The sequence below is a fragment of the Aplidium turbinatum genome, chromosome 2 (assembly GCF_918807975.1).
Source record: "Aplidium turbinatum chromosome 2, kaAplTurb1.1, whole genome shotgun sequence".
NCBI classification, from domain to species: domain Eukaryota; kingdom Metazoa; phylum Chordata; class Ascidiacea; order Aplousobranchia; family Polyclinidae; genus Aplidium; species Aplidium turbinatum.
This window is the reverse complement of record NC_137473.1, coordinates 8,008,318-8,023,359: the sequence shown is the minus strand read 5'-3', so window position 1 is coordinate 8,023,359 and position 15,042 is coordinate 8,008,318. Positions and strand designations below refer to the sequence as shown.

The following is a 15,042-nucleotide window of genomic DNA, read 5'->3' as shown; positions in this document are numbered from 1 at the left end:
ACCCTGATAAAGTAGAAGTATGCTTGGCCAATCCAGTCGTCACCGAACATCGGGAAAAGTATGAAGAATGTCTTAACAGGTCCATGAATGAAGTGTTTAGTGAAACCTATCAGTGCTGGACACTATAGGTTCTACGTGATTGATCCTACGTGTTCTTAATAAACCGACTCTATCGAGAAGTGCAGAGATGTGTCAGGATGAACGACGCAAGTGGTTACATGGTTATTGTACCAATACTTCTAGAAATATATTTCGCTCTGAATTGTCTAAATTACGCAAGATGGTGATCGTTGTTCTACAACAAACTAAAAAACGCGGATCCAAAACTGAGAGCTATACTGGATAATGGTGCTTTCTCAGTTAGGCGTACCAAAAAGGATTACTCTAGGACGGCAGTCCATTTGTCTTTATTTAGAGCAAACTGCGAATAGGGACGCTGCGTCGCAGGTAAAAGGAATAATTGGCTTTCGGAACTCAAAAAGTGCCATAAAACGAGGTTGTGTCACAGTTACACAGAGACCTGCTTCTGTAACAGAGTTAAGATATCTTGCAGGCTTAGAACAAGTCGAAGATGCCAGCATGCCGCGAAGCAATTACGCAATCACAGAATTGTTAAAGAAAACGAGCAAATGTCACTATTATGGCTGGTCAAAAACAAATGAAGTTATCATTCCAGGCTAGTTTGAAGGCGCAGCTATACCATCTGAGCTATTTAGTAAATCGGAGAAAAGAAGTGATGAGGATGACATTGAGAGTTGTGATGAACAGTGGAGCGGAGATTCCTACTCGGAAGATGAATCTGACTTGAAATTATTTTTTTAGTCAATGACTCACCACCATTGCCAAACATTTTTCTTATATAGGCTAGACTGTTCAGTGTTGACGAAAAATTCAGACAAAAACTTTTCAAGTATTAATAGGCTATCCTTAACAGTGATTGTTATTATAGATCTAACTAACCCTAACCCAAGTTGGGTGATTGCTCAATTTGCATCATTTTTATTCCGGTATTCCATTAGTAGTTAAATGGCCTGTTATACGTATAACTAATATATACTTATTTTCTGTTGTGCACACATAAAACAAAACACTTCTTCAATTTTTTTTTAGCGGGAACTCCTGTCATTGATTTAGTGCAAAAAGGGAAGGGGTTAGGCTACCTAGACCTATTTCAGGTCGTCTGTCAGGGGACATCCACCACCAAATTTGTCTGTCACATACATTTTTGTGAAGCTTAACACTCACACATTAATTTTTAATTGGTTTCATCCGGTAACTATTTCAGCTGACCTAGCTCAAGTTAGGTGGGTCACCTACTTCAGGTCGTCTGTCAGGGGACACCCACCACCAAATTTGTCTGTCACATATATTTTTGTGAAGCTTAACACTCACAGATTAATAATCAGTTGGTTTTATCTGGTAACTTTTTTAGCTGACCTAACGCAAGTTTTGGGGGGTATAAAACTTGTCTGTCAGAGCCCCTCCACCACAAAAAATGTCTGTCACATACCAGACAATCATCTAGAAACAATTTACTTTACAACCAACTAAGTTTCAAGCGGTAACTATTTCAGCTGACCTAGCGCATTTTTTGGGCCATGAAAAATGGCCCCCATTCCCATACCCACCACCGGCGGCCCGGCAGACTTCCAGATTATGAGTACCCACATACCACCGGACATCGCTGTATGAATAGAAATTGGTAACTTTTTCACCTAGGGTGGACGTCGCGGGCTCCCGGTCTATAAGTGTCTTTACCGAGACACAGCCGCGTCCTTTCAAACGCCGCGCAGACGTTCTCACCACTCGGCTATCTGGTATCATGCACGGTATAACGTCCGCGTTTTGTCGCTTCTACCTTTTTCTAGATCTCTGCTATGTTTGTCATATACTGTTTTTTCGTTGTGATGCGCAGCCTAACGATTGAGTCACTTCAGGTGAGAATTTAGCTTAAAAAAAAAGCACACCTCTTGGAAGTATCGAACTCATATCCTTGGGAGTACGAATCTGACGCAGACCGCATGCGCCACTGAATCACTTGGTGAAACCGGTTAAATTTAGTTATATATCCAGCTTTTTTCAGCAACAACGCGCATGCGCACTAAAAGCGACGTAAAGACTAGAAAAAAGGCATGGAACGTCTGTATTTACGGCGCCGTAAACGCAGCCACTTCCATTAAACTTCGATCAGCGACTTCGGCTTTTTTTAATTTTTTTTTCTCGATCTTTTCAGGGTACGAACTGACTGTACGAATGGTTGAAGGTACGAACTAGGTTGCACCCAAAACAGCACACGGTTGAAACAAAAAAGTCAATGATCAAAGTTCGCATGACGTCATAAAGATTGGTAAAATAAAAGTCTAACCACCGCCTTTTGCATAAAAATGCTTTGATTGTACACGCTCTGGGACGATCGCTGACAGTGCTGTGTTGTGTTACTACACTCTCTCAAGTTCAACCAGAATTGTAAACAGTTGATTGAATTGTATCACTTGTACATTGCAGCCTATAGTTAGCACACGCACATTCCCAGCAATACCACTCATTTACAATAAACCTTTTTTGTAGTATAACAAAACGTCTGACAAATAGATGATACATTTAACCGATTTCGTCTTTACTGCACTTTTGCAGAGTGCAATGCTGAAGTGCCTATATTTTTCTCATGATGATATTTTGCAAGTCTAATGCATGCCTGTACCTAGTTTAAACAGACTAGACAAATTGATTGTGAAAATCTTCTATCCTTGAACCGAAAAAAGCTTTGTTGAAAGTTTAATCCTGGCAGTTTCGCATACTTGTAGCGATCTTTATCCACTGACACATGTTATGTTGGTTGAGGTGAATTTGAGGATCATTTGAGGATGAAACAACTCAGACACTACATCCTTCATCGGCGCTACCAAAGAGTCTCCACCTCTCATTAGCGATACCAAAAACACTCCATCCCTCACTGACGCTATCAAAGATGATTCAACTCTTATTAGAAATACCAAAAACACGCTGCTATATCATCATGCTTGTTATGCTCTTACATGCGCAGGAAATTAATTTAAAAAACAAAGCTTTTTTAACTATTTTATCTTGATAATGAGCTGCCATATTATGTATTTGTTCTACAATATATAGGCTACTTAATATCGTTGCTGCGAACACTTTATTTCTATATGAAATCTGTAAATAGTCCTTGTTTTGATAGTCCGTTATGTAATTTCAATATGTGTGTGTAACTGTGTATATTAGTTTGTTTTTGTGATGTTGGGTTCAGTCGTGTTCTCATTGCTTTAAGAATTGGCGCTCCAGTTGTTCCAGGAACGAGGAGGCGACTGATTCTTAACTAATTCATCAACTTATTTTAAAGTATCAGGTTTGGTGGCCGTGCTTGACTATATTTATTGATGCATATACCGCAATATTAGATCCTTTCACGCATGTCTTAAACCATTAAGGTTTTGCCACCTTTTCCTTTTGTTAGTTTTGTTACTGTATTTCTTTTTCTCAATATCATTTCTTTTGCATTCTGACAAAGAAAAATAAATTGAATTGAATTGAATCATGGAGATAGGCATTAAGTTTTTGCATATTCAATTGTAATTGTCTATAAAGTGTTTCATCCAGTAGTTGAAACTGAATACAGCTGTTCTTAAAATTCGATTGACATCCTTCATCTCAAGACCTGAACGAGTGCTGCTTAAGTGCTTAAGCTTACAAATTCTCCATGCAAGACGTTGGGCACTTAACTAACTGAGCTATAGGCGCATACACAGGGCTTAGCAATATTTAGCAAGCATTTAGCCTGCTGGGAAAAGAGATAGTAGCCACTTACATTGCACATAATTTAAATGCCACTCAAGAGTCTAGCCTATCTACCTGTTTGTGGTAGGTGCAACCTAGTTCGTACCTTGAACCATTCACACAGTCAGTTTGTACCCTGAAAAGATCGAGAAAAAAAAATTAAAAAAAGCTGAAGTCACTGACCGCAGTTTAATAGCACAAAGCCGAAGTCGCTGATAGGAGCCCACCCCATGTCACGCCAACGTAACGCTTTTTTCAATCTCCTCCCCCCCATGTAACGCTTTTTTACTACGAATTCAGCACAAAAAACTACCATTCCGTTCTCGAAAGCGTTACGTAACGTTTTGCTTGAACCCCCTCCCCCCCGATGTGACGCTAACGTAACGCTTTGCATGAACCCCCCCTCCCCCTCGAAGGCGTTACGTAATATTTGAACGTTCCCTTAGCGGAAACTGCGGAAAAGTGTTTGCAGAAACTGCGATCAGCGAGGGTTAGAGCACAGATTACTCTATGGTTAGGGTAAAGGTTAACGGAAACTGCGGAAAAATGTTTGCGGAAACTGCGATCAGTGAGGGTTAGGGTTAGAGCATAGATTACTCTATGGTTAGAATTAGGGTAAGAGTTAACAGAAACTGCGGAAAAATTTTTGCGGAAACTGCGATCAGCGGACTACGGTTTTGAGCTATTTTTTTTCTCTCGATCTTTTCAGGGGGAAAATTTTAAAAGGCAGTGGCTATTTGACCGGCTCCGGTCTTTGAATCTGAAACACTATTTGACCGGTCATGACGTCACTACATAAGCGCTTTTTTCTTTTTCTCTTTCAAAGCAACAGACGAGAATCGCCGATATAAGTTCTAACTTCTACACGTATTCTTCAACTCAGTCCGTGGCACGTGCGATACGTCTCCGGCTGCCAATCTAGAGGGGATGAGTTCGATACTATCCGGAAGCATTCTTTTTTTTCATTTTTTTTTTATCTAAATTTTGACCCGAAGCGCATTTTTGTGGTCAATTTTTAATTTGAGTAGCCTACAGCCCATTTTTTATGTCTTTTCAAATGTGAGTAATAATGTTGGAGTTTTTTTAATTTGCTGGAATTTGAGAATTTCTCTTGGTAATTTTCCGATCGTCATAAGTGAACGTGTGTTGCCGAACGACCCTACATTTTTCTCTCAAGTTAGTTATATACAATACTTCTTTAAAAAATGGTTTTACCATTATCATTTCTTTTAAAAGAAGTATTGTATATAACTAACTTGAGAACTATTAACTAACTTGGACTGTAGGCTACTCAAATTGAAAATTGACCACATAAATGCGCTTGGGTCAAAATTTAGAAAAAAAAAAGAATGCTCCTGGATAGTATCGAACTCACCCCTCTAGATTGGCAGCCAGAGACGAACCCTACGTGCCACGAACTGAGTTGAAGAATACGTGGTGAATTTAGAACCTATGTCGGCGCTTCTCGTCTTTTGCTTTGAAAGAGAAAAAGAAAAAAGTGCTTATGCAGTGACGTCATGACAGGTCAAATAGTGTTTCAGATTCAAAGACCGGAGCCGGTCAAATAGCCACTGCCATTTTAAAATGATTGCAGAAACTGCGATCAGCAACATCGGCTTTTTTTAATTTTTTTTTTTGATCTTTTCAAGGTACGAACTGACGGTCCGAACTGTTCATGGTATGAACTATGGTAGGTTGCATCCGTTTGTGGTACATAGCCTAGCTGTACTCAAACTGATTGACTAAATCCTCGGACTAGGTAAGCTTCTTGCAGAGCTTAATCCTGGCAGTTTCGCATACTTGTAGAGGTTTTGACTCACTGACGCAGGCCCGGTCACCGAGACTGACAGAGTGAAGTTTCCGACTGTTGAAGCCTTGTTGCCGGTGCATTTATCAGGTAGTAATATTGCTAATGCAACACACTAGATGAAAGAAACCTGGAATACATATTGGTATACCACCAACCAGCATCAGACTGCACAGTTTTGCATCTCAACCGCTTATGATCCACTTGGAATTTATCCTAGCTGAATTGACAGCTTCAAGAATGTGAAACTGTAGACCAGGGATGGCGAACCTTTTTTAGTGCATGGGTCACAAAAGAGACCTTAATCCTTGAAAAAGCAAAAGTGGGTCATACATTTAATTACATGTTAATGCGAAACTTGCTGCTGCATCTTCTCTGCAAGTCTTATTATCCTTGGTTGGTAATCCGTAGTTTTTAGCTTCACACATGCAGCACTCATATCTGAGCTGAGACGATTCCGTGTGCTTGATTGTATAGAATTCGTGTGCGAAAATAAAGATTCGCACGAAGATGAAGAACCAAACAAGAACCAAACAGAGCTACCGCAAATCTTTTCGTAGTTTCAAAAGAATTTGGCAGGGAGTTCCACTTTGTAAGAATTATATTTTCAGCATGGTTTTTAACAGCAGGAAAGTCACAACCATCCATATCCGTTTTCATTTCAATTTTTTGTAGGAGATGATTTAAGTCTACAAGTTTTGTTTTCCAAACTGCGCTTTCTTGAAAGTCTATAATTTCCATGTTGTAAAGACGAAGCCATTCGAAGTTTGATAATTCAAGATTTTCAAATTGAATTGCATGCGGGAAAAGAATGAACTGCAATGTAGTATCTAGCTTTCGGAACTGGGCAAACCTTTCCGACATTACATTTTTGGCCTCTTTCGTCAGTAAAACATACTTGTTGAGTGCAGTTTGCTTTTGTTCATAAGTTTAATTGGTGCTGGTAAAGTGCTTCAACAACTGAGGAAAATATTTCAGCTGACCTTGTTCAAGGTCTACAGAAAAAATAGCGAGTTTCTTCTCAAATGCTTTAATATGCCCAAACATGGATAATACAATATTTTCACAGCCTTGCAATTTAGTGTTTAACTTATTGTAATGCATTGTGAAATCAGCAAAAAAATGTAAATCATTCAACCACGTACTTTCGCTTAACTGTGGATATTTTTGATTTTTTTCAGCTAAAAAAAGTTGTAGGCTACTTCTTCCAACAATTCAACAAATTGCTGTAAAACATTACCACAACTTAAGTTGTGTCAGACTGCTATATGGCAATTCGGTACGGTACTAGATTAAAATAGGGTGGGGCCTTATTACAAATATTTAGTGAAACATTTGTTCTTTGCTGAAATATTTGTTAAAATTTCATTATTTTAAAAGAAACAAGTGGGTCACTGAAAATCTGTGATGGGTCACTTCGTGACCCGCGGGTCAGTGGTTCGCCATCCCTGCTGTAGACCATGTCACTCTTGAGTGCCCTATCTTCAAAGCACCAAACGGAATACATGGTATAACAGCACTAGACGTTAAGCCATTATGATTTGACCTTTTATCACCTGCTACAAACTTTAAAAAAATATGAAATAAAACAAACTGCCCTGGCTTTTGAAATGTACCGTCTGTAGATTACATCCAGCACAAACCAAAACCAAACTAGTAGTGTTTGTTGTCAATCATTGGTCAAATAGAGTTGCCAGATAGTAGTTTGTTTCAAAACATTGTGTATCAAAGTTGCCAAGTGTCGTAATATTTAGCTGTAGAATTTTGATAAAAATTGGCTTCGTTGTAGATCTTGTAAATTGGCAAAGCCATCGGTTGAGGACCGCATCAGATTTTTTCTTGTTGAATCACGATCTTAAAAGTTGAAGGTGGATTCAAATATCTCTTACATTCAGATATTAACAAAGTTGCAAACCATTTTTCATTGTAGCCTGTTTATTAATTTCTTTGTACCGTAAGGGAAAGGATTTGTTAGTAGCCTACTCTTAACGATTGCAAAAATGTTTGTCTTTGGGCCAAAAACAAATTTTTGGAAGTTCAATCATGACAGTTTCGCATACTCAAATAGACTTTGAACTGCTTACGCAGCCACAGCAGTGGCCGAGTGATTAGCGCGTTTGGCTCGCAGTCGAGAGCCTGCATGTTCGATTCCAGCCACCCGCACATGCTGTTGTTTCTCTGGGCAAGAAACTTTACGATAATTGCCTCTACCCAGTGATCGATTTCGAGTAATGGGTAGTACCAACTTTAAGTCATAAATAGAGTAGACAACCTAAAACATAGGCTACATTGCCGTCGGCTGCAGCGTGGGTCAGGTGTACGTCGGAAGGCGCACACCGATGCATAGCGCTCAAGTCCGCTTTCCCGCAATGCAGGATAAAAATATGAAAAACAAACAAACACATACAAGTAGCTTATTGCTTTGGTTGCTGTCTGCAAATTACTCCACCCACTTGGCTATGTGCCTCTGAAAGAGATCTTTCCTGGAAGAGTCTATTGTTTGATCTTTTAATTTTCAAAGTGAAGGGAAGTGAAGTTAAGGCTCTCTTTTCATATAGGCTATTTTTTGATTTACTGGAGATGCAGTAATGTCATGCATTTTCTTTTTACTTTTTCAAATATTACGAAGTGGATTTGATGGTGTGAAGTTTAATCCTAAAAGTTGTGCAAGTTTTTTGTAAGTTCAAAATTTAATCTTTTGTTTGTTGCCTGCCGACTTTCAGTTAGACGTGAAATTAATTCCATTACCCTGACAAGCAATATCAGCTAATTATAGCTATGTGCATCAAGCAGCACAAAGAGAAGCACATCGCCAGTTTCCCATTAGTTGCTTAATTTGCCTCAAAACACAAAAGTGCATTGATTTCTTGTGCTATTTTATAGTCTACAAGCCATTTTATAGTCATAGTCATCAAGCCATTGTGTTATTTTATAATCTACAAGCCAGGGAACACAAAGTTACTCAATAAAAGCATCAACTAACGCGTTCTCTTTATGCAATTAGCTACGCAGTCTGTTAATGATAATAGCGTAAACAAACTATTAATAAATATTTTTATCCAGCAAATATTCATTGCAGTATAAAATAGGCTTCGTTGTTGTAGCTACAAAGTCTTATTTTGTGTGTTGAAACATGAAAAACTACTGCAGTTACAAAACATTATTTTGTTGAAGACAACTAGATATATAGCTTACCCCCGGATGGTCGACGTTGCTTTTTATACATGCGAGCTTTAGAGCTCCCAAATGTTTGAACTTATGTTTGCATCAAACAAGGTAAAACAATAGCAACTAGAAATTGACACGGAATAAAATAAGTCAGATTGTGACGACCTTCAATAACTGACCTTACCGCATACAACACGCGTTTATTAACGTTTAAAAATATTATCAATCAATTACATGTAGGCCTACAAATACCCAGCAAACATTGATTGCTGGGCCAGCGTCGGCTATATGCTGGGTATGTTGGCACAAGGCTGGCAATTTTGTCCAACATTTTGCCAACATTGCCAACATTACGCCAACAATTTCAATACTTCTTATTATGCGTTCAAAAAGGTCTTAAAGTTTTTGTTTCAGGTTTATTTGTTTTAAACTGTAAAAATACTAACACAAACCTTTTTTCATGTGGTATTGCTTCAAAACACAGTTGTGTGATTGGCTGACATCGGTCAGAAGCATTGCCAGCGTTGTGCCAATTCATAACAATTTCGGTGTTTTCTTTAAAATTATGCAAATGTACGGTATACCATGATTTTGCGACAATTTTACATTTTAATAATAGGCTATCAATGCTGTTATTATTTTCTGATACCGTACAAGTATACTATGAATACTTAAGACTAGCGTTGGTCAGAAGTGTAGCCAACAGTTTGCCAAGTTTGTTTATGCCAAACGGAGCAGAGGTCTAGAAAAAGGTAGGAGCAACAGAAACGCGAACGTGATTCCGTGCTTGATACTGAAACAGTTTAAGTTTCTATTTGCCCTACGCGTTTCCACAAAATAAACAATTGCAATGTCGGCTATATGCTGGATGTGAGGGCACAAGATTGGCAATTATGTCCAACATGTTGCCAACAATACGCCATCAATTTCAATAACTTATTTCTTATCATGCGTTCAAAAAGGTCTCAAAGATTTTATTTCAGGTTTATTTGTTTTAATCTTTAAAATTACTAACACAAACCTCTTTTCATGTGGTATTGCTTCAAAACACAGTTGTGTGGTTGGCTAACATCGGTCAGAAGCATTGCCAGCGTTGTGCCAATTCATAACAATTTCGGTGTTTTCTTTAAAATTATGCAAATGTATACCATGATTTTGCGACAATTTTACATTTTAATAATAGGCTATCAATGCTGTTATTATTTTCTGATACCGTACAAGTATACTATGAATACTTAAGACCAGCGTTGGTCAGAAGTGTAGCCAACAGTTTGCCAAGTTTGTTTATGCCAAACGGAGCAGAGGTCTAGAAAAAGGTAGGAGCAACAGAAACGCGAACGTGATTCCGTGCTTGATACTGAAACAGTTTAAGTTTCTATTTGCCCTACACGTTTCCACAAAATAAACAATTGCAATGTCGGCTATATGCTGGATGTGAGGGCACAAGATTGGCAATTATGTCCAACATGTTGCCAACAATACGCCATCAATTTCAATAACTTATTTCTTATCATGCGTTCAAAAAGGTCTCAAAGATTTTATTTCAGGTTTATTTGTTTTAATCTTTAAAATTACTAACACAAACCTCTTTTCATGTGGTATTGCTTCAAAACACAGTTGTGTGGTTGGCTAACATCGGTCAGAAGCATTGCCAGCGTTGTGCCAATTCATAACAATTTCGGTGTTTTCTTTAAAATTATGCAAATGTATACCATGATTTTGCTACAATTTTACATTTTTATAATAGGCTATCAATGCTGTTATTATTTTCTGATACCGTACAAGTATACTATGAATATTTAAGACCAGCGTTGGTCAGAAGTGTAGCCAACAGTTTGCCAAGTTTGTTTATGCCAAACGGAGCAGAGGTCTAGAAAAAGGTAGGAGCAACAAAACGCGAACGCGATAACGTGCTTGATACCGAACCAGTTTAAAGTTTCCATTCGCCCTACGCGTTTCTACAAAATAAACAATTGCAACGTTGGCTACTTCATTTCAGCTTCACTGGATTTATTCTTTGAAAATATTAATAGCCAACAATAAAATGACTCTTTAACTAAATGACTCATGTGGTTTAGTGGAAAAACACAGTTTCTTTCGCATACCGTACCGTATTCTTGTACCAACAACGTCATGATAAAAATCGTTTGTTCATATTCAATTGCTTCAGATAATTTAGTGCAATAAATGTCTTGTGATTCAGAGAACACTTCCAGAAAGTTTAGGCTTTGGCGCCTCCAATACCCAACTAGCATAATCCGTTCTTTTTACATTGATTCAACGTCTGCAGACGTTGGTAAGGTAACTAACAAGCGATAAACTTAAAAACGTGGTTGCTAATTCAAGTTGCCAGGTCTTCATTTTTTTCTTGTGTTTAACAAAAGCTTTTTTAATTTTCAAGTTTAACTATACTAAAATGTGTTGTAATATTTTTGAAAACATTTTTTCAGGACTAACCTCAAAATTTGCGTGCAGTTCAAGAAAATTTAAAACAACTTGTAAGCTTAATCGAATTCAATTGTTGATGTTTGGTAGCGCTCGACACAGCAGCATGATTGTGGTGATCATGTAATCATTGAGTTGCGGCTGCACTGCCGCCGCGCTGCTGACCTGTCTGCAGACGCTGAATCAATGTAAAAAAAAATCGATTGATGCAGTATCACTTGTTGATTTTGTTCTGAGAGCAGTCTCGCTCACTGTCTGATTTTGACCACGTGGGTGAGATTCTCGTGTCGCCAACAAAGGGGCGTCTTTACTTTAAATGTAGCAAAGCTTGCACAATAGGCCAGCTTCAAGAGCAGTCATGTTGCGTCGAAATCTCTCCTCAATTTCTTGAAGCGAGATTTCACAAAACGATCGCTACTTTTACTTTCAACGATCCGGCGAATCGTTTTTTCTCCTCTCGTGGTGCATAGAACAATACTGCAGGCACAATAATTGTTGTGAAAACTCCATTATGACGTCACTACTTAAACTTTGACTGGGCAATATGACGCGTTGAAGTGAAATAGGCAACAAAGCTTTAGAATGCGGCGATGTGTTATATCAACGTGAGGAGATGCAATTTAGCAGAAGAACTTGTTTTTTTTATGAAGGAAGACAAAGGCCATGACGTAATCCTTTGCTAAAGGGATTATGACGTCACTCGATTCACTTCGACTGTTCAAGCATGGCGGTTGTGCTCAATACACAATTACGTGGAGAGCCGAAAGCACAATGCTTATGTGAACAGCGCTAAGAGGAATTTTCGCTTCTTGCATCGAAAATATAAAAAATCGAATTCAATTGAGATAGGCCTATTACGGCGGAAAGAAGTTTTAGAAATGATCAAAATGAAACTATAGGAATGACTTACGACAATGTTTATGAAAACCTGGTAAGTGAATGTCTTTTATTCATTGAACCTGAAATAATTGTGTAAAGTCGTTTTTGTCACTAGGCTACGTTTACACAATTTAAAGAAAGTTATAAAACTCAATTTAGAGAAAGTTATAAAACTCAATGACCAATGGAAAACTTTCATATGGAATATTCTCGTGACAAATTTAGTGCCAGTGCTTCTAGATGAGTGCTAAGAAGATATCAGCAAAGTAGCAGAGCTTGTGATATCCCACAACATGTGTAGGGTTCTGCTCAATCTTTGATTTTGCTGCTCCGGCAGTGTTTGCCTGACTGCTTGAATGTGTTTGTATTTTTATGTCATGTGGATAGGTCTGTGATGGTTGTAGAGTATTTGCAAATGTAGCTTTCATTGCCGTCAACTGAATAATAATAATAATAACATGTTTTATTTTGCGCCCATTTCGACAACATAGCCTACAGTAGCCTACACTGCGACCTACTTACGCAACAAAACAGACGACTGGAATCCCAAAGTAAACTTTAAACGTTGGCTGTCATTTGTAACAGTCGAAAATTTCTGTAACAAGTGCTGAAGCTTTTTAATATGATGGATGAAACCCCTGTCATTACATTCGATTTACATTTTGCAGGTGGCAAATTTAAGTCAAGCTGTTGGCAAAAATGCAAGCGATTGTATCAGTGGACTTATTACCAACTATTATTATCGAACACAACACAGTTCAAGTCATGTCGAGAAAAAAGAAAGAAAAAAAAAACATCGTGAAGTCTAAGCACTCGTTTGATTGTTTAAAAAAGAATCTGAAAAAGATTGTTCTTGGTGAGTACGGATAAATGTTTTTACTACGACTAAATGATTATGTCATACTCATAACTATGCCATTTTGTTCTTTTGATTAATGTATGATGTAATTGTGAAGAGTATTGAGTAATGTATGAAAATGTTTTAGTGGTGTATTCGCATTGATGTGAAAAAGAACATGGTGGTTAGTAGGCTATGTCGGCATTTATATACTGATTTAACACTTCTTTTTTTACTTTCATGATTAGACATGGTGATGGCGCACGGCAAAGCTGCTGCCGTGCAGCAAATTGATGAAGAGTTTCAGAGTGATTTCGAAATTGGAAAGACAGGCAAGGTGGCTGAAAACGGCAAAAACTAACTTTTGGTGAGCTTGTTGTATGTTTGAAAGACAACAGCGCATGTGTTGCTTTAGTTGTTGAATAACTACTGTACACGCAATTAGAATGTATTGGAACTTGATTATTGCTCTGCGTGGCGCAGAATCGAATGATAAGTTTTTTGTCACGCACGTTGGAGAGAGGGATATTACATTAATATTGCAGATTGTCAATTAACTTCGTAGTATCCTGAACGACAACTGATCAAAATCCTACACAGTGGCGTAGCCAGAAAAATGTTTTGGGGGGGAGCAAATATTTGATGAATTGAAGAGAACAACAAAGTGTTTGATTTAAAGCCATCGCCACTTGATGTGCAGTGGCGTATCCTGGTGGGTTGAAGCAATAAAACTGGTAGCGGGGTTAGAGCGTGCCGAAGGCACGCGTATTCTAAGGGGGTCCGGGGGCATGCTCTCCCGGAAAATTTTTGAAAAATTACACTCAAATAATGGATTATAGCGCTTTCTGAAAACACTTTTAGGGTAATATTTGTATGAAATTTATTAGCAGATAAACAGCTATTCACTTATTAAAGATAGCTCTTACACACGAACTGGCAAAAACTGCAGTTAAATTAGAGAACACCAAAAACACAGCTAAACAAAAACTCAATAACTACACAAAAGCCCAACAGAGTAAGCCATTCTGAAATTGCTTCCACAAATTAGTTCAAAGAAATGTAAATCGCGTAAATTTTGGGCGATTTACGATTTGGAAAATTTATTGGTGTCTTTCTGTGTGTCTAAAACAAGTCTTTGGGGGTGTTAATAGCCAGATGTCTTGGAAAACGATATAAATTTCTACAAACTTTATTGCATTTTCAACAAAGGGCTCAACTTCGGAATCCAAAGTTTGAAAATTTGGGGGGGCATGGCCCCTTTTGCCCCCTGGCTACGCCTATGATTCCTACACTGTTGCCAAACAGCCCTCTTGAATTAAATATTTTTGTGTCATTCGCAGGAATTCACAATGATAAAGATACACAAGAAAAAGCTGCTGATGTGCAATGAATCTCCATCTATCAATACGATTTGATGTGGCTTGTTTCTAATAAATGTGAAAATATACGAAGCTCGGCTGTTACTTTGCTTTGTCACAAAGGGAGAAGTGTTGCTTATAAATCCGTGTTGCTGCTGTTCTTTCGCCCAAGGATTAGCTAGGTTCAACAATAAACTTTTGGTGATGAGCGAGGTTTAAGTACAGAGACGTTTGGCAAATGTAGATGCCAATGCTGTTCAGATGTTTTATGCACCAGCTTGCTTCGCATGGCCAACCTTGGTCAAAGCGCGGGCATCACAATAGTCAATAGATCAGATGAAGCAGCATCATGGTGCATAAAAGTCAACCAGAATTTAGGCGCCAGATGAAGCAAAATGGTGCACAAGCCATCTTGCCAACGTTGGCCAGATACAGATGCCAACGTTGGCAAGATGAAGCAAAATGGTGCATAAAACATTTTGCCAACGTTGGCAAGATGCAGAAGCCAATGTTGGCTAGATGCAGAAGCCAACGTTGGCAAGATGCAGAAGCCAGCGTTGGCAAGATGCAGATGCCAACGCTGGCCAGATGCATCCAAATGGTGCATAAAACATTTTGCCACCGTTGGCAAGATGCAGAAGCCAATGTTGGCAAGATGCAGAAGCCAGCGTTGGCAAGATGCATAATCCAATGTTGGCAAGATGCAGAAGCCAACGGTGGCAAGATGCAGACGCCAACGCTGGCCAGATGCA

The 15,042-nt window shown here is 38.5% G+C and overlaps 1 long non-coding RNA gene across 1 annotated transcript; it reads left to right on the top strand.

Moving 5' to 3' along the window:
• The first annotated feature begins 12,822 nt into the window (after positions 1–12,822).
• Positions 12,823–14,325, top strand: LOC145765451 (uncharacterized). Its single transcript, XR_014288568.1, has 3 exons — positions 12,823–12,950; positions 13,181–13,299; positions 14,273–14,325. It is a non-coding gene; the product is annotated as an uncharacterized LOC145765451 (long non-coding RNA).
• Positions 14,326–15,042: the final 717 nt, after the last annotated feature.